A 20,530-nucleotide genomic window follows, 5' to 3' on the forward strand; every position below is an offset into this window, starting at 1 on the left:
GAATTCTAAAGTATTTGTTGGTGTGGTTTGATGAAGTCTAGTAGTGAGGATGGGGGAATTAAATGGTTCTCTAGGCCATACATACAGAGTAAGAGAATCATAAGGAAGTTCAGAGATATATTTTCTGAAGTGGTAGAAAGGTCCTATACCCCAGTGGTTGCACCATATGATTTTGTGCCAAATTTACTTGAAACTCAAAAGGATTGGTGGACTACAAAGAGATATGAAAGTAACAAATTATTGTCAGAATAATTTAAAGTAAGTGTTTCATACACTTACTGTTTCATAGATAATAAAAAAAATTTGAGTACTGCTGAAAAGTGCTACATAATTAAAATTTTATTTTGATAGAGATTTGTATAAATAAAACATGAACTTGTTTAAAGGGGAAGAATATGATCACTGAAACTCAAGTTATTATATTTACAATATACCTTGAATTTTTAAAAGAAAATGTCAATTTAAAAATAATTATCTAATAAAATATGGATTTTATGTTAATATTTATGGATGTTATGATATCAAATTCTGGTAGTTAATTATATTCATTAATTTTCTTGAGTGTTGAGATCTTAAAGACACAGTTAAAGGATGATTTGATTTCTTTTTTTTATTGATGTTTTTTAAAAAAATGAAAGCAGAATGCATTATAATTCTTATTACACATATACAGCATAATTTTTCATATCTCTGGTTGCATATAAAGTATGTTGACACCCAATTCATGTCTTCATACATGTATTTGGATAATGATGTCTATCATATTCCACCATCCTACTAATCCCCTGCAGCCCCCTTCCCTCCCATCTCTCTGCCTTATCTAGAATTCATGTATTTCTCCCATGCTCCCCCTCCCTACCCCACTATGAGTCAGCCTCCTTATGTCAGAAAAAATATCTGGCATTTGTTTTTTTGGGATTGGCTAACTTCACTTAACATTATCATCTCCAACGCCATCCATTTACCTGCAAATGCCATTGATTTTATTCTCTTTTATTGCTGAGTAATATTCCATTGGGTATATATGCCACATTTTTTTATCCATTCACCTACTGAAGGGCATAAAGGTTGGCTCCACAGTTTAGCTATTGTGAATTTTGCTGCTATAAACATTGATGTGGCTGTGTCCCTGTAGTATTCTGTTTTTAAGTCTTTGGGGCATAGACCCAGGAGAGGGATAGCTAGGTCAAATGGTGGTTTCATTCCAAGATTTCCAAGGAATCTTCATTTCTTTTCATATTGGCTGCACCAATCTGCAGTCCTACCAGAAATGTATGAGTGTACCTTTTACCCACATCTTCCCCAACACTTATTGTTGTTGGTCTTCATAATAGGTGCCATTCTCTTTGGAGTGAGATGGTATCTTAGAGTAGTTTTGATTTGCATTTATTAGATTGCTAGATATGGTGAGCATTTTTTCATATATTTGTTGATTGATTGTATATCCTCTTCTGAGAAGTGTCTTTTCAGGTCCTTGGCCCATTTATTGATTGGGTTATTTATTTTTTCAGTGCTTAGCTTTTTGAGTTCTTTATATGCCCTAGAGATTAGTGCTTTACCTGATGTGTGAGGAGTAAAAATTTGCTCCCAGGATGTAGGCTCTCAATTCACCTCACAGATTGTTTCTTTTGTTGAGAAGAAACTTTTTAGTTTGAGACCATGCCATTTATTGATTCTTGACTTTAATTCTTGTGCTATACGAGTCTTATTAAAAAAGTTGGAGTCTAATCCCACATGATGGAGATTAGACCTACTTTTTCTTCTATTAGACACAGAGTTTCTGGTTGTATTCCGAGGTCCTTGATCCACTTTGAGTTGAGTTTTGTGCATGGTGAGAGATAGGGTTTCAATTTCATTTTGTTGTATATGGATTTCCAGTTTACCCAGCACCATTTGTTGAAAAGGCTATCTTTTCTCCAATGCATGTTTTTGGCACCTTTTTAAATATAGGATAATTGTGATTTTGTGGGTTAGTCTCTGTGTCCTCTATTCTGTACCATTGATCTACCAGTCTATTTTGGTTCCAATACCATGCTGTTTTTGTTAGTATTACTCTGTAGTATAGTTTAAGGTCTGGTATAGTGATGCCACCTGCTTCACTCTTCTTGCTAAGGATTGCGTTAGCTATTCTGGGTCTCTTATTTTTCCAGATGAAATTCATGATTGCTTTTTCTATTTCTATGAGGAATGCCATTGGAATTTTGTGGTCTATATGTGTAATAAGAATTGTAATTCATTCTGCTGTCGTGTATTTAAAAATATAAAATCAATTAATTAAAAAAAATTAAAAAAACTTTTCACCTGTTTCATTAGCATATAAAACTTAAAAAAAAGAATTTCTTCCTTACAGTGCATTTGATGCTTAGGTTTTGTAGTAGAGGATGCTGAAGGAACACTGCAGGAGGAAGGGGCTCTCCTGTTTCTGCTTTAGTGCTATGGTTGGAAAGACATCTGGTAATGCCATCCACCCACAATGTACAGGTTCTCAGCAACTGAGAAGCCCTTGACTCTCCTGGTAATAACTTTCCTCTTCATCTTTCAAAAAGACACCACATGGTCAACCCTCCTGCCCAAACTCTCAGCCCTATCCATTCATTCTCTTGCCCCTACCCTAAGTTTGTTTTCTATGGTCCTTCTTATGCCATGGACCTCGCCAATGTTAACATTCTTTGCTCCAAGTTTCCTGCCATGCCAAGGCTCCTGTTCCCTCTGAAAATCTACATTTGCATCCTACCTGCTGTGTGGTTAGGTTAGTCTGTGCCTTAACTCTCTATTCTCTCTGAATTGACCCTGTGTACTGAAAGTTCTTTGCTACCTCAGAACCCCCATTGCCTCTGCATGCTCAAATGCCTGACTATCCTCATGTACATCTAACCTGTGTCTCCCTTTTGTCCTTTCTGTACTTCAGAAGGATTCTTCCTATTTGTCTATCAACTACAGACCAGCCCTGGACTAAGAAATTCAGAAAACCTCTTTGTCTCCATTAAGCTAAACTTCTCTAAATAGTATAAACTCCAACTTTAGGAAGAAGGGTTGCCTTCCAACTTTGCCCTTACTTATGTACTCTCCCTTTTCTCTAGGGCATGATGTATAGTATTTTTATATCCTAGAGTTAGTCTTTTATCAAAATGATTTTTTATGTTAAATTTTCCCTTGTTTCCAATCATTCCTGATTGGTCCAACATCGATATAGTTAATGTGCCTTGTTTTTATTATAGTTGTTAGGCTGATAGAATCTGATAGCATTCATGATCATAAGCACCAGTAATAATGCCAGCATTCATTGTATTCACTTTTTTTGTAGTTAAATTACAGAATTTTCCTTAAAATGAAAGCTGAAACTAAATCAGGGTTCTCCTGCTATTAGCTTTCAACTTCGAAATTTATATATACAGCCTATGTTTCTTTCTTGAACTCCAGACTTAAATATCCATGTGCCCTTAAACATTTTATTTGCTGGTTAATGGACCTCTCAAAACAAATCAAAACACAGACATAAAGAAAAAGTATACTTGTCCAAAGAACTTTTGTATTTCAACCTTACCTCCTACATTCTGATCTTTGTCTTTGCCATCTCAATAATGGCAGTTTCATTCTTCACGTTTCTTAGATCAAAACCTTCATGGTTGGTTTCTCTGATTCTCTCAATTACTAATCAAATCCATCTGCAAATCCTATAGGCTTTATCTTAAAAATACATCCAGATTATAAGAGTACTTTCCAGATCTCAAATGTTAACTCTTTGGCCCAATCTGCTGTCTTAGCTAGATCTTTCCAAGTGTTTACTAACAAGTCTCCTTGTTTCTTGCCTTTACTGACCATTCTCCTGTCAATCTTCTGGTCAGAACCTATAACTGCTTCCAGTGTAATTTAGATTAAAAAACAAAATTCTCATGTGGCCAACATTGAAGAAGAGTCTTTCCTGACAATTCCACAATCAGTACTCATAAGTTGCCTTTATCCTGCTTATTTTGTCTGTGGTACTTTTTTTTTCATAGCTCTAATTTAATATTTCATTTTAATTTATAGATTATCAGTCTACTATTCCCGAATGTCAGGTGCATAAGGAAAAGACCATGTCTAATTAATTCACTGCAGAATCTTATGATGCTTGGGATGAGGTGTGGTAGATGCTCAAAAATTTTTTTGAATGAATGAAATAATGACTGAATTGGTTGTCTGTAATATTTTATTTAAGTGTCAGTATTTATTTTATAAAGTAATTTATTTTATAAAGTATCCCAACTAATAAACAGGAAACTAGTAGAGAAAGATTTTCTCATGGCAATAATAAATGAGCAACTGATAATAATTTTTAAATATTAGTGATGAATAACAGGCAAAATTTGAATTCAGGCCAATCTATAACCAAAGTTCATAAATGATTTTAAACAAAATCATACTTTCCTCAGAATTCCTAATGCATATATGAATAGCTATTTCAAATCAATTAATAAGCATGCATGTGTATATATATGTATATATGAATTTGTGTTTTTAATAATTTTAATATATCCATAAATGCATTAGTAATAATTAATTGAAATGAAGGATTGTCTTTATAACTTATTTTGTAAAAATAGTCTCTTCTAATGTTTAAGTGTTATATTACATATATTTTATTCTAGTTAGTATACCAGTTATACTTTTTAAATGTCCAAAAATTGTATCTGATAATAGCAAATATGGTACTATTTTTATTTTTACTCTATGACAAATACCATAAAGTTCTGTGGCATATATGTTTATTGTTCATTTGAAGGAGAAAAGCAGGGTGTGATGAAGAGGCTTATCATGACTAGCTAGAATTTCTCAAATGTCCAGGATCAGCTGAACATTGACCAATCTAGGCTGGCCATTGTTGGGACATTTCGGGCAATTTAGATCTCCTCTATATGGTTTTCATTCTTTAGCAAGTTAACATGGGTACGTTCTGTTATCTGTCTCCTAGCTTAGACAAAATATAACATTTTATGGTAATATAGCTTCTAAAGTTGCAGGTTTATAAATGCTAAATATGAATAACTACACAGTTATGTAACTATGTAATATTTATTTCCTTATTTCTATTTGTATTCAAATATACAAATGCTGGAAAATTTCAACTCTAATGCAAATTAATTTATGATTAAATCATATTGTCACATTTTATTGTCAGATATTCAGCCTCTTCTAAAATGATTGTTTCATACCATATGAAATTGATTTCATTGGATATAATTAGTAAAACTGTAAAAAATTAACTATGAGAAATTAAAATAAAATCAAACTTTCCCAGGTGTAGTTCTGTATTCCTTTTTGTTTTATTTTATTTTTTTATAAAAGGAAGAGCTGATGAAAAGAATACATTATTTTTGGTATTTAGCCAACAATTTAGTATTAGGAAAAGCAATTTAATTAGTAAGAAACACTATAAAACTTCCTTTTCAAATTATAAACAGCTGAGCTTAATTTGCCTTTAGTATATAAAATCATTGAGCTAAATTTGAGGTTAATTTTTTTGAGTGTCATAAATGTATTAGTTATTCATGATGAATATGTTGAAGTTTTAGATGATACCTAGGTCTTCTTCATATTTTTAAGATCTTTTTGATTATTATTTAAAGTTTATAAATATTTATTTGTTGTAAATTACTTCCTTGAAAAAGGAAATTGTAGTGGGTGATAAAATTGAATGTATTATGCCTATAATAACTAAAAATTAAAATATAGCAAATAATTAGAAGAGGTGGAAGAAACAATGATTGTAGCTAAAATTTTGCATGTTGATTATTTAAGATGATATGAACTTTATTTGCTTGACAAAAACAGGTACCAAAACCTTGTTAAACACTTCTTATTTTCCTGATAAAAGGTATTATGGAAATTCTTCTGAAGATGGATTCATTAATTTTTTATTTAAAAAGTTGGCTCATCTTGATATTAAGATTCTTTAGTTTGACAATTCCTATATTAGATGGAAAAATTAACATTACTCAAATAACATATTTGTTGTATTCTAAGGCCTGCAAATATACTTAGATTCACAAATAAAGCAGAAATCCTATTCTTCTAGCAGAAAATGAAGGATTATTTTGCAAATTTTCCATGATTTTCAGTAGGATTATTTAACACTAGAATGATATTTAGAGTCAAAGGATTTTTAATCTTTTTATATCTGATTTTATTTAAGATATGTAATTGAAATCTTTGTGAATAAAATGTTTGTCATATTTGACTTCTCCACCCAGTCTGAGACTTACTTTTGCATATGACTTCTTAAAAAGAAATTCTTTCCTCTTTGTCAGTCACTGTTCATAATAGTTGAACAAGAAAACCAGGTCATAATGGGTCTTTCACAGTCTTTTCTTAGATCATATCAGTGCTTCCTGAATCTCAATTTTAAACTGCATTACTTTTCTGGGTTATATGACATCCAAAGCAGAAGACTTGAATTGTTTTTATGTTTGGATTTCTAAGGTGATAGGTACATTCCCATTTGGATCTTTATTTCTCTTCCTATCAGCCTTTACCTGCCCTTTTCAATTTATTAAAAGTATGTCAAACTGATGATGAGAAAACCAGCTTTTTATTGGAGCCTATGTAGAGCAGAGGACTTTGATACCTCTAAATTGATAATATACTATCAATAAATCATTGATTGTCAATAATAGATCTTTCTTTTCTAGATTTTTTAATACTTTAAATTGTAAAATAATTTTTTGAAGATCAGCTCATTTGGGGTTTGTTTTTTGATTTAGTTCTTTTGGATTGAATAACTATGTAAAATTTTCGTCCATAAGGAATATATATATAGAGAGAGAAAGGAACTCTGTTAATATTGGTAAACAAGTCTTTAAAAAAGACTTTACTGGAAAAACTAGAACATTTTATCACCTACTTGTAGATTTTATGTTTATCTTTAGTTTTGTGTTATCTTTCATAAAGCTTTGGGCTGAAATCCAGTAAACTAAATAATAGAATCATGTTGAATGAACTGCCATTTAAATTCTATCTGTTGTATTTAAATTTCCTGTTTCATAGAATTTTGGCTTGTCTTTTTATATTCTTTTATTTCTCTCTTATTTTCTAGAATCCAAGGTGCAGATGATGAGGGCACCATGTTTAAATTGACCACTTGTTACTTATATGTTATACATTTAAGTATTTCTATAATATTTCTATATTATATAGAAATCTATATGCTACTTTGTTTTCTTCCTGGAATCTGTGGAGGGCTCTTATGGTTTCTAGAGTTAATATTTGTGTCAAAAATATAACATTATTGTATTCTCAAGGTCAAATTGAGAGAACATTAGCAAGGTTTATTTAGAAAGCTTTAAATATTAGAGAAAGGAAATAAACATTATATGAATAAATATCTTTTCATAATTTAATGATAGCTATGGAAATGAAAATATTCCTGAAGAATTTGAAGAGTTCTTGAGTTAGCTTTTTTTTTTTAAAATCTTGAGGCACTTTTTGTTTTGTTTTGTTTTCAATTTGGAATATTTCAACTATGTAGTTAGTCTTGGATTTAATGTAAAATATTTTTCAAATAGGAGAAAGTCAATAGCTTTGATTTCCTTTTCCATTCCTATTATAAAGTAAGATTTTCTTTTATACTTTTTTCCCTGAGGCATTTTAGCTACATGTTCTTATTAATCAAAGTAAGCATGTGTGTGTGTGTGTGTGTGTGTGTGTGTGTGTGTGTATAAATGGTGTGCACATGTATGAGGTAAATGGAACCCTTTTTCATAGATTAAAATCTTTCTTTTATGCTAAAAACTCTTATTCTTTTAGGTATTTCCATTCACATTTTTCTGTCCCTTCCATTTTTAGCTACTACTGTGGGCAAAACAGATTTAATGTTCCTAAAATAATTAGTCACTATGGAACAGGGTAGAATGTGTCTTATCTCTAAATACCAATGTATTAATCCTACTTTGTTAAAAAAGAAAAAGATAAATCTGACAAACTAAAAAAAAAAAATTGGGTGGAGGGAAACAGTCATTTTACTCCTGTGGGGTTAAAAGATCTTTGGAAATATATATTTCCAGGAAGGAAGGAAGGAAGGAAGAAAGGGAGGGAGGGAAGGAGGGAGGGAGGGAGGGAGGAGGGAAGGAAGGAGGAAGGAAGGAAGGAAAGAGGAAGGAAGGAAGGGAAATAAAAGTTTTGTTAGGTATTAGTTGTGTTAAACAAAGATTTAAGTATGTCTTTAAAACCTCCAAAAAGTAAAATTATAATTATCTTTTCTCTTTTGTTAATTCAAGGACACTGGGTTGGCAGATTTTTTTTTCTTTCCCTTCTCCTTAGACTCTGTCATTGAGACTCGTTATACTTCAAATGTGAATTTTCTATTTAAGTTGGGTGTTTGTCTAATCTGAACTTAAAATAGCAACATATAGAATATAAGCACTTATTTAATCTAATAATAAAATCAACCAAATGTAGCCATTGAAAATTGTTGCTAAGTGATCTGGAATACTTAATAGAAGTGCTAGGAAGATGAAAGTCTCTATGTAAATCAGAAGGAAAAAATAGATCATCATTGTTCTTTTTAACTAGAGGGTGTTATAGTTTCAATATGAGGTGTATCCCAAAAGTTCCCGTGTTAATGCAGGAATATTCAAAGGTGAAATTATTAGATTATGAGAGCTGTGGCTTAACCGGTTCATTCTGGTTTGAGTGGACTTACTGGGATGTAGTGCTGTAGGCATGGATGGAGGAGGTAGGTCACTGGGAGTGTGCCGTGGAAGGTTTCTTCTTCCCTGTAAACCCTTCCCCCATCTCTCTGCTATTTGTCCTCAATGGGTATTTGTCCTCTACCATAACACCCTTCTGCCATGATGTTCTACATCACTTTTGGGGCCTATAGCAATAAAGTTGGATGATGGCAGACTGAACCTCTGAAACAGTGATCCAAAATAAACTTTCTCTTCTAAGTTGTTAAGAATTTTGGTCACAGTGATGAAAAACTAACACAGAGGGCAAATATCTTCTATTTTTATCAATTCCCTATAGACCCGGAGGCAGAATATCTCCCAACCCTAAGAGATGCTCATATTCTGATTTTCAACCTGTAAATACATTTTGTTACATGATGCATTAGTTTTCTAGAACTGCTGTAACAAAGTATCACAATCTGGGGGAATTTATATTAACAGAACTTTACTGTCTCAAAATTTTAAGAGTCAAGAAGTACACACAGTGTCAGAAGTGCAGAAGGGCAATGCTTCCTCTGAAAGTTGTAGGGGGCATTCCTTCCTTGTCTCTTCTATCTTCTGGTTTTTGCTGATTATCCTGGCATTCCTTGTCTTGTAATGCATTACTCCGTTGTCATATGACCATCTTCCTTCTCTGTGTCTGTGTCTCCTTTTATTTAAGCACTCCAGTCATGTTGGATTAAGGACCCACCCTATTCCAGCATAAACTTGTTTTAAACATTTACAAGTGGAATAAACTTGTTTCCAAATAAGGTCACATTATGAAGTCATCCAGACTGTCAATGTATCATATTTTAGGACACAATTTAGCCCATAGTACATGCAAGCGGCAATTAAAGTTGCAGGTTGCTAATCAGATGACTATGAGATGGAAAGATTATCTTGGATTATTTCCATGGGTTCAATGTAGTTATAAGAGTTCTTTTAAATAAAAAGAAGAAAGCAGAGAAGTCAGAACCAAAATGTTGCTTTGTGAGAAAGACTTAATCTGTTAATTCTGGCTTTGAAAATTGAGGGGATGAGGAGCCAAGGAATGGGAATGAGCTCTAGAAACTGGAAAAGGCAAGCAAAATGGATTCTCTCCTAGAGCCTCTAGAAAGCATTGTAGCCCTATAGACAACTTGATTTTAGCCTAATATGATCCATTTCAATTTCTGATCTCCAGAGTTATAGTGCAATAAATTTATGTTAAGCCACTGAATTTGCAGTAATTTGTTACAACAGCAAGAGGAAACTAATACACTGATTTTTCTAATGAGGTATACACATAGAAAGTGATTATCTGGTTTAGAATATCTTTCTAGTATGAGCTTCTATTGATTCTTTGTGTTATATTTGCTTTCTGATTCTCTTTGGTGTCCATTCCAACTTAATTAATAAAATTAATGAATAATAAATTAATAATCATAAGATTATTGACTAGTAGAGTTGTGGGGAACTTTAAACATTATGTAGTTTAACTCATTATTTCAAGCTGATATCCTTTCTCTATAATCCTTGAGAGGTTATCATATTTTAATATTTATGCTGTATAAAATGAAATTTACATGAATACATGTATTACTTCCTAAGTAATACATGTATTCATACATTGCTATGCCTTGACTCATATACAGAGTAGAGGTACTTACAACACCTTGGCTTATTCATTCAAAAACATTTACTGAACTTCTACCTAGAGCTGGGTTCTTAGAAAGCCATAGACCATAATTTGGGTACATAAAATTGAAACTATAGTTCTAGTCTTGAGTTCTTAGTCTGTTGGGGTATTCTGAACTTCAGCAGCTAGGACTCTATTGTGATGAGTTTGTTAATAGAATACATTGTGAAAAAAATTATATTCTATTTTAGTGTATGAAGTACAGTAGATGAACATCAGAACATTAAATGATCAAAACACTGGAGGGATAGTGGATAATTTAATGTTGCAGGTGTTGGTGAGACTGTTGGAAGATGAGACTGTAGCTATGTTGGACTAAATCATGAATGATCTTCTTGTACCATCAGAGGGTATAAGTAAAATGATGACATGGATTCATACTTGAGAATATTTATGCTTGTTTTGAGAATGAATGGGAAAAATTACCAGTAGATTAACACATTAGGAGGTTCTTAGGATAATTCAGTTTTCTCTAATCCCTGGAATCATCCAGCATCTCCCAAACCCTCTGGCTTTTTATCTAGATATAGAAAGAAATCCAGCATCCTTCCTTGGAGTTTACCATTTGATTCCATCTGAAATTCAAGCAAACAAGTTCCTAAAACTCCAGCAAACAATTATTTTCCTGACCCTCTTAAATATTTTTATATTTCATATGGTTATTTGATCTTTTCTAGTGAATCTGTTTCCCAAATATTAACAATATGACATTGTTAAATACTCCAACCTTCTTTTACACATACTGTGAAAAATCCATCCCTATATTCCCTGTCTATTATATTGCTACACACTTGTGATGGGTTACATTGTTTTTGACTACCTCTTATATTAATTGCCTCTCTTCACTCAATCCTTCACTCAAGTCTTATTATCTGTATTCCTTTCTTTTTTTATATTCTTTAATCCATATTCTGAAATATAAAATGCAACTTTCTTTTCTTTTACTTTCCCCCCAATACACTAAAACCTTTATTAAAGGTAAGTGGCAAAGAAGAGGGATCATTTGAAAGAATAGTAACAATGTCGACTCTTTTCTGAACTCTGTACTCTGAGAAAGCAGAAAAGGTTAAGAGATTCCCCACATTTTTGTGTTCAGGATAAAGGATAATGGCAGAGGACATCCCTGATCTCACAGACCAACATTTATCCTTTCTAATAACTTCAGTAAGACTATAAGATGTTTGTTTTCCTGCCTATATAACACTTTAGGCCCTTTCTTGTATTTGAGACTTTCCTCATTAATTCTTTGCAATAGCTTAAATAGAGTATCTCCTTATTTTGACCAGTGTATTTTGTCTTCTCATCAGCAAATAATTAAAAATAAATATATTATGTCCATTTTTTTCTGAATGCTTTTTGCAGTGCATTGAACTTGACTGTTACATTTATTAGCTCAGCTTCCTGCTAACTTGTTAAATTCTTTTTTTCTCTTCCACTTAAAACTTCATGATCTTTTTATTGAGTTCACCTCTTTCATTCCTGAAATGCCAGAGGTAATCCACTCTCATTTGTGTGCATCTGTGATAATAAGGGACAAGACTATATATATATATGCAGATGCTGGCAGTTGGGCAAATGGATCTCTTCCTAATGCTTTAATTTTCTCAGTAAGTAGTAGGAAGTACTGTCATTGGCTGAGGTCTTCAGGGAATAGTCCGAGAAGGGCAATAGCTGGATCAAATGGTGGTTCCATTCCCAGCTTTCCCAGGAATCTCCATACTGCTTTCCAAATTGGCCGCACCAATTTGCAGTCCCACCAGCAATGTACAAGTGTACCCTTTTCCCCACATCCTCACCAGCACTTGTTGTTGTTTGACTTCATAATGGCTGCCAATCTTACTGGAGTGAGATGGTATCTTAGGGTGGTTTTGATTTGCATTTCTCTGACTGCTAGAGATGGTGAGCATTTTTTCATGTACTTGTTGATTGATTGTATGTCCTCCTCTGAGAAGTTTCTGTTCAGGTCCTTGGCCCATTTGTTGATTGGGTTATTTGTTATCTTATTGTCTAATTTTTTGAGTTCTTTGTATATTCTGGATATTAGGGCTCTATCTGAAGTGTGAGGAGTAAATATTTGTTCCCATGTTGTAGGCTCCCTATTTACCTCTCTTATTGTTTCTCTTGCTGTGAAAAAACTTTTTACTTTAAGTAAGTCCCATTTATTGATTCTTGCTATTAACTCTTGTGCTATGGGTGTCCTATTAAGGAATTTGGAGCCCGACCCCACTATATGTAGATCGGAGCCAACTTTTTCTTCTATCAGATGCAGAGTCTCTGATTTGATATCAAGGTCCTTGATCCATTTTGAATTAACTTTTGTGCATGGTGAGAGGAGGGGGTTCAGTTTCATTTTGTTGCATATGGATTTCCAGTTTTCCCAACACCATTTGTTGAAGATGCTATCCTTCCTCCATTGCATGCTTTTAGCCCCTTTTTCAAATATAAGATAGTTGTAACTTTGTGGATTGGTCTCTGTGTCCTCTATTCTGTACCATTGGTCCACCCGCCTGTTTTGGTACTAGTACCATGCTGTTTTTGTTACTATTGCTCTGTAGTATAGTTTGAAATCTGGTATCGCTATACTGCCTGATTCACACTTCCTGCTTAGAATTGCTTTTGCTATTCTGGGTCTTTTGTTTTTCCATATGAATTTCATGATTGCTTTATCTATTTCTATAAGTAATGCCTTTGGGATTTTGATTGGCATTGCATTAAACCTATAGAGGACTTTTGGTAATATCGCCATTTTGATGATGTTAGTTCTGCCTATCCATGAACAGGGTATATTTTTCCATCTTCTTAGATTTTCTTCTACTTCTCTCTTTAGGGTTCGGTAGTTTTCATTGTATAAATCTTTCACCTCTTTTGTTAGGTTGATTCCCAAGTATTTTTTTTTTTTTGAGGATATTGTGAATGGGGTGTTTTTCCTCATTTTTGTTTCAGAAGTTTTGTTGCTGATGTACAGGAATGCCTTTGATTTATGCGTGTTGATTTTATATCCTGCCACTTTGCTGAATTCATTTATTAGTTCTAGTAGTTTTTTTGTAGATCCTTTTGGGTCTTCTAGGTATAGAATCATGTCATCCGCAAATAGTGATAGTTTAAGTTCTTCTTTTCCAATTTTTATGCCTTTAATTTCTTTCGTCTGTATAATTGCTCTGGCCAGTGTTTCGAGAACTATATTGAATAGAAGTGGTGATAGAGAGCATCCCTGTCTTGTTCCAGATTTTAGAGGGAATGCCTTCAATTTTTCTCCATTCAGAATGATGCTAGCCTGAGGCTTAGCATAGATAGCTTTTACAATGTCAAGGTAATTTCCTGTTATCCCTAGTTTTTCTAATGTTTTGAACATAAAGGGATGCTGTACTTTGTCGAATGCTTTTTCTGCGTCTATCGAGATGATCATATGGTTCTTATCTTTAAGTCTATTGATGTGGTGAATAACATTTATTGATTTCCGTATATTGAACCAGCCTTGCATCCCAGGGATGAATCCTACTTGATCATGGTGCACAATCTTTTTGATGTGCCTTTGTATCCGGTTCGCCAGAATTTTATTGAGGATTTTTGCATCTAGGTTCATTAGGGATATTGGTCTGTAGTTTTCTTTCTTTGAGGTGTCTTTGTCTGGTTTCGGAATCAATGTGATGTTGGCCTCATAGAATGAATTTGGAAGAGCTCCCTCTTTTTCTATTTCCTGAAATAACTTGAAAAGTATTGGTATTAATTCTTCTTTAAAGGTTTTGTAAAACTCCGCTGTATACCCATCTGGTCCTGGGCTTTTCTTGGTTGGTAGTCTTTTGATTGCTTCTTCAATTTCATCCATTGATATTGGTCTGTTCAAATTGTGTGTATCCTCTTGACTCAGTCTGGGCAAATCATATGTCTTAAGAAATTTATCGATGTCTTCACTATCTTCTGTTTTATTGGAGTATAGGTTTTCAAAATAATTTCTAATTGTCTTCTGTATTTCTGTAGCGTCTGTTGTGATATTACCTTTTTCATCCCGTATGTTAGTAATTTGAGTTCTCTCTCTTCTTCTCTTCGTTAGCATGGCTAAGGGTCTGTCAATCTTATTTATTTTATCGAAGAACCAACTTTTAGTTTAGTTAATTTTTTCAATGGTTTCTTTTGTTTCAATTTCGTTGATTTCCGCTCTGATTTTAATTATTTCTTGCCTTCTGCTGCATTTGCACTTGTTTTGTTCTTCCTTTTCTAGGGCTTTGAGATGAAGTGTGAGCTCATTTATTTGTTGGTTTTTCTTTTTTTTTTTTTCAGGAATGACCTCCAGGCGATGAATTTCCCTCTTAAAGCTGCTTTCATTGTGTCCCATAGATTCCAATATGTTGTGTCTGTATTTTCATTTATCTCTAAGAATTTTTTGATTTCCTCCTTTATGTCTTCTGTAACCCCTTGATCATTTAGTAACATATTGTTCATTTTCCATGTGATATAGGATTTTCCCATCCTTCTTATATCATTGATTTCCAGTTTCATTCCATTATGATCAGATAAACTGCATGGTACTATCTCCACCCCTTTATATTTACTGAGGGTTGCCCTATGGCATAATATATGGTCTATTTTTGAGAAGGATCCATGTGCTGCTGAAAAAAAGTATATCCACTTGATGATGGTTGATATATTCTATGTATGTCAGTTAAGTCTAGGTTATTGATTGTGATATTGAGATCTATAGTTTCTTTATTCAACTTTTGTTTGGAGGATCTGTCCAATGGTGAGAGAGGTGTGTTGAAGTCACCCATAATTATTGTGTTGTGGTCTATTTGATTCTTGAACTTGAGGAGAATTTGTTTTATGAATGTCGCAGCACCATTATTTGGTGCAAAAATATTGATAATTGTTATATCTTGTTGGTGAATGGTTCCTTTTAACAGAATATAATGTCCTTCCTTATCCCTTTGGATTAACTTAGTCTTGAAGTCGATTTTATTCGATATGAGGATGGCCACCCCTGCTTGCTTGCGAGGACCGTGTGCGTGGTATATTTTTTCCCAACCTTTCACCTTCAGCCTGTGTATGTCTTTTCCAGTCAGATGTGTCTCCTGGAGGCAGCATATTGTTGGATTTGTTTTTTTAATCCATGTTACCAGTCTATGTCGCTTTATTGGAGAGTTTAAACCATTAACATTTAGAGTTACTATTGCTGTATGGTTTGTACTTCCAGCCATGTTTGATTATTTGTCTCTCTTTTTTTAAAATTTAGTTTGTTTCTACATGATTAGCTTTCCCCCCTCTGTCTGTCTTTCCTGAGGTACTTCCCATTGTTGGCTTTGGTTATTGTTTTTCATTTCTTCCTCGTGTAGTGTTTTGCTCAAGATGCTTTGCAATGCTGGTTTTCTGGCTGCAAATTCTTTTAGCTTTTGTTTATCATGAAAGATTTTTATTTCGTTGTCATACCTGAAGCTTAATTTTGCTGGATACAGAATTCTTGGTTGGCATCCATTGTCTTTCAGTGTTTGAAATACGTTGTTCCAGGATCTTCTCGCTTTCAGCGTCTGCGATGAAAAATCCATTGTTAACCTTATTGGTTTACCCCTGAATGTAATCTGCCTCCTTTCTCTTGTAGCTTTTAATATTTTCTCTTTGTTCTGTATATTGGATATCTTCATAACAATGTGTCTTGGCATTGGTCTACTTTGATTTTGTATGCTCGGTGTCCTGTATGCATCTACAATTTGTATATCTGTTTCCTTTTTTATTTCTGGAAAGTTTTCTGTAATTATTTCATGTAGCAGGTTACTCATTCCCTTGGTTTGAATCTTTGTACCTTCTTCTATCCTGATGACTCTTAAATTTGTTTTTTTAATGTTATCACATATCTCTTGGATGTTTCTCTCGTGATTTTTAACCAGCCTATCAGAGTTGGCTAGACTCTTTTCAAGATGATGTATTTTGTCTTCATTATCTGACGTTCTGGCTTCTACTTGCTCCACTCTATTAGTGATGCTCTCGTTTGAGTTTTTAATTTGGTTTATGATTTCCTTCATTTCTAGGATTATTGTTTGATTCTTTTTTAATAATCTCTATCTCCTGATAAAGATGCTTAACTTCTTCTTTGATCTGTTTTTGTAGTTCATTCTCAATGTGTTCTTTCGCTGCTCGAATTTGCTGTCTCGTATCCTCTTTAAGATTCCATTCCATCTGTCTAAGGTATTCCTTGAGTTCTTTATATGACCATTTTTCTGATGAATCTATATCCTCCTGAATATTTAGACTGTCCTGCATTGTTTGTACACCTTTTCTTCCTTGCTTTTTCATGTTGCTCATATTGCTTCTTGTTCTGTTTGACTGCTGGGTTACTGTTTACTCCTATAAATTTATTTGATGTTTGGGAGGAAAGGTATTATAGGGGAAGGGAAGAAGTCACCAAAGAGAATGAGAGTGAGCAGTTAGAATTCAAGGGAAGGGGGAATACGAGAATCGAAAAGAAATGAAAAGACAGAAGAAAAGAAGAAGCAGAGAAAAGAAACAGAAAATTAAAAAGAATTAAAAAGAAATCATAATAGCAATAATAAAAATGAAAATTAGTATTAAAAAATAAAATAAAATAAAATGAATTTAAAAAAAATTTTTTAAGAAAACAACAACAACAACAAAACAAAACAAAACAAAACAACAACAACAAAAATAATTTATAAATGCAGTTTTAGAGTTTGAGTCACTATTCTTCTAGTAGGTGGAGCTGTGCCCACCGGGCCAAGCTTCTCCTCTCAGTAGGTGGGAGCCAGTCACTGTGCAGCAGCTCTTCCTCTCAGACTGGGCGGGTCTCCAATCCTGAGTGCACCGGTGACGCTCACCACAATATTGGCTACACGTCAAGTCTGCTGCTCCTGTGAGCCCTGTTTTCATGAAAGCCTGGGCACATTCTCCCTGTCTGCCATTCCCTTGGACCCTAAGTTTGTAGAGCTTGAGGCTGAGAACCCCCAGTGAATTTGCTTGCCCTCTGGTAGCCACGTCCCTGGAAGCTGGTGCAAGAGACCTCAGTTGTCAGCACTGGTGGTAGCGGTAGCCAGGATTTCCGCGCGGCGGGTCCTGCGCCACTCCTGATTCCCCCATGCGGGCAGGGCTGTTCGAGGAACCGGGCGGGCGGGGTCTTTCACAGAGCTGGCTGGCGGGAGCTGTCCACAGGAGCGTGGGGTGGGGGGGTGGGGTGGTCGTTTGGTTCACATTGCAGGGCAGGCAGGGCTCAGCCAGGCAGCAGTCTTTCGTATGCTTGCTCCAATGTGTGAGCAGCTGCAGTTCGATGGCGGCCGGCGGGACTGTGTCCCCGTGGGAGCTGTTCACAGGAGCGTGGGGTGGGGGGGGTGGGGTGGTCGTTTACAGCGCCGAACCGCCAGAGGCGGTTCACAGGGCCAGGCAGGCAGGGCTCATCCAGGCAGTGGCCTTTCATATGCTTGCTGCAATGTGTGAGCAGCTGCAGTTCGATGGCGGCCGGCGGGACTGTGTCTCCAGGGAGCTGTTCACAGGAGCGCGGGGTGGGGGGGTGGGGTGGTTGTTTACTGAGCCGAACTGCCAGAGGCGGTTCACAGGGCCAGGCAGGCAGGGCTCATCCAGGCAGTGGCCTTTCGTATGCTTGCTGCAATGTGTGAGCAGCTGCAGTTCGATGGCAGCAGGCGGAACTGTGTCTCCGCGGGAGCTGTTCACAGGAGCGCCGGGGTGGGGGGGTTGGGGTGGTCGTTTGAAGCCCCGAAACGCCAAAGGCGGTTCACAGGGCCGGGCAGGCAAGGCTCAGCCAGGCAGCGACCTTTCGTATGCTTGCTGCAATGTGTGAGCAGCAGAAGTTCCATGGCGGCCGGCGGGACTGTGGCCCCGTGGGAGCTGTTCACACAAGCACGGGGGTGGGGGGGGTGGGGGTTGTCGTTCACAGCTCCAAGCCAGCGGGGGGGGGGGTGGGGGGGGACGGGATGGTGGAGGGCCCAAGCAGGCTGTAGCTGTTTGTAAGTTCGCTGCAATGTGTGGGCAGCGGGAGTTCGGCGTTGGCCGGCGGGATCCGCGTTGCCGAGATTCACTCGTCTGGGACAACCTGATCCCTCCAATATACTTACTAATTCCCGGCAGGTCTCCTTTCAGCGGAATTTTGCTAGAAGTCCCTCTGCAGGTCGCATGTAGGAGTATTAATGGGCCTCTCTGCTCCCGTTACTGTGGAGGCATTGAAAGTGCTGCCTCCTCGCCGGCCGCCATGTTGGGTCCCCCTGAAATTATTGTTTAATGGGTATATATATATATATATATATATATATTTTTTTTTTTTTTTTTTTCCTGGGGAAGATGGCTAGTATAGAGATAGTGGTGATGGTAACATACTTTGTAAATTAATTCTGTTAACATTGGCTGTCCCAATGTTTTGGCTCTTTTCTTCAGGTGCCTAATTTATCTGCTGGACTTTTTTATCTCTATTCTATTCATGGGAGAAATTTCTTGTAGAAATGTGTTCAATTTGACCTTTATTTTCTCTTGTATTGTGTAACTATCAATAGTGCTCCATTTCACTCCAAAAATATATCTATTTGGAAAATGAATTACACTTTCACCATAACTTTAGGAAACATAAGATGCTCTTTTGTATTTGTCGCAGGGTCCCTAAGACTGCTCTCAGGGTTAATGACTAAATTAGGGCTCCCAGACTCAGAACAGCTATTATCCTCAAATTAATACTCAGTATAACAAGAGGATACAGAATAAAATCAAGAAAGGGAAAAGGTACATGGGGAAAAGTCCTGGAGAAACAAGGTCCCATGTTGCTTCTTTCAGTGCAGTTGCATGGGTGTCCTTAGTTTCCTAGTATTATGTGAACACAGATGAGAAATGTCAAGAAGCCTACCTGTATGGTAACCATACAATTTATTTTCCACATGGGTATACTTCTCAAAATGAAATGGGACACTTTCAATAATTATACACAGGACAAGTGTTCTAATTTGATGCTGGCCTTGGCCAATGGTAAAGTATGGTCATTGTATCTAAAATATATTACCCAAAGTTTCTTAGTTAGGCTTACCTTTGATAGATTAATAAGAGACATTCATGTAAATTATTTGATTTAGTTTATAATTTTTACTAATTTAGATTGAAGTATTTCTTATTTTAACTTGGTAAGTTCTTACTATGCTGCTATTACTTGTTTGGCATAGGTGCTTTTTCTAAGCTGACTATTTACTACAAAATACCAAATAAAATGGTGAATAATGGATGAATAGAATCTACTCATATAGTGATATTGAATAAGCAAAAAAAGTAGTGGAAACATACTCTGTAATCAGCATAACAAATAAAGATATCAGGTATATTAGGGTCTTAAGATTATAGATTTGAATTAAGAAACATAAAAGTTAGTAGGGCTAAGAAGAATGGAAGATCTCTTACATTTTCCCTAGGTAACTGTTAATCAATTTATCTAACTTGTCCATTATTTGATATATACATTAATTTAAAGTTCCTTGTAATAATTCTCCTGAAACTGAGAACAGCTACTATATTGAGTCTTCCCTATAGAATAGACACCCAAAGCAGACTTTCTCCCAGCCCTGTAGGGGTATTACACTTCTTTTCATGAAGGTGGGAAAGTAGGAGCAAACAAATCATACTACTAGAATTCTTCTCATACAGGCTTGCACACCAAATTTGGCTATTTTAATCCAAGTTTAAGATATTTTAAACAGAACAAATAAAATTAAGAATACTATTTTGCATAAAATTATATGAAATTTCAGTTCTAGTGTCAACAAATAAAAGGTTTTATTGGAATATAGCCATGGTCATTCATTAAAACATTTTCTACTTTGTGCTACAACATCAGAGATGAGCAGCAGGATCATATGGTCCACAAAACCTAAAATATTTTCTCTCTGACCCTTTGCACAAAAAGCTTGTTGACTCCTGATCTGTTCAATCAGGAAAATAATGTTTCCTCCCCTTTTTACTCTATGACTTTTATAATTGGAAATTTTCAAGATCAGAAGTGAAATTACTCTTGTGAGAAGAGCATTAGGTTAGTATTATAAGTCACTGAGCAATTCAATTTCCTTTCAATAAACTAACCTTTCTGTATTTCTAACTTATATTTCAAATATCTGGCATGTGCAGTGTACTTTAGTAAGATTGAGTTTTCACTAAATCATTGGAACAATGACAAAACAATAAC

General features: G+C 35.2%; 1 protein-coding gene across 1 annotated transcript in view; it reads left to right on the forward strand.

Annotated features, from left to right (window-relative positions):
• Positions 1-20,530, forward strand: part of Stpg2 (sperm tail PG-rich repeat containing 2) — a 521,628-nt gene that overhangs the window by 276,102 nt on the left and 224,996 nt on the right. The window lies entirely within an intron of this gene.

The sequence above is a fragment of the Callospermophilus lateralis genome, chromosome 8 (genome assembly GCF_048772815.1).
Source record: "Callospermophilus lateralis isolate mCalLat2 chromosome 8, mCalLat2.hap1, whole genome shotgun sequence".
Taxonomy (NCBI): Eukaryota; Metazoa; Chordata; class Mammalia; order Rodentia; family Sciuridae; genus Callospermophilus; species Callospermophilus lateralis.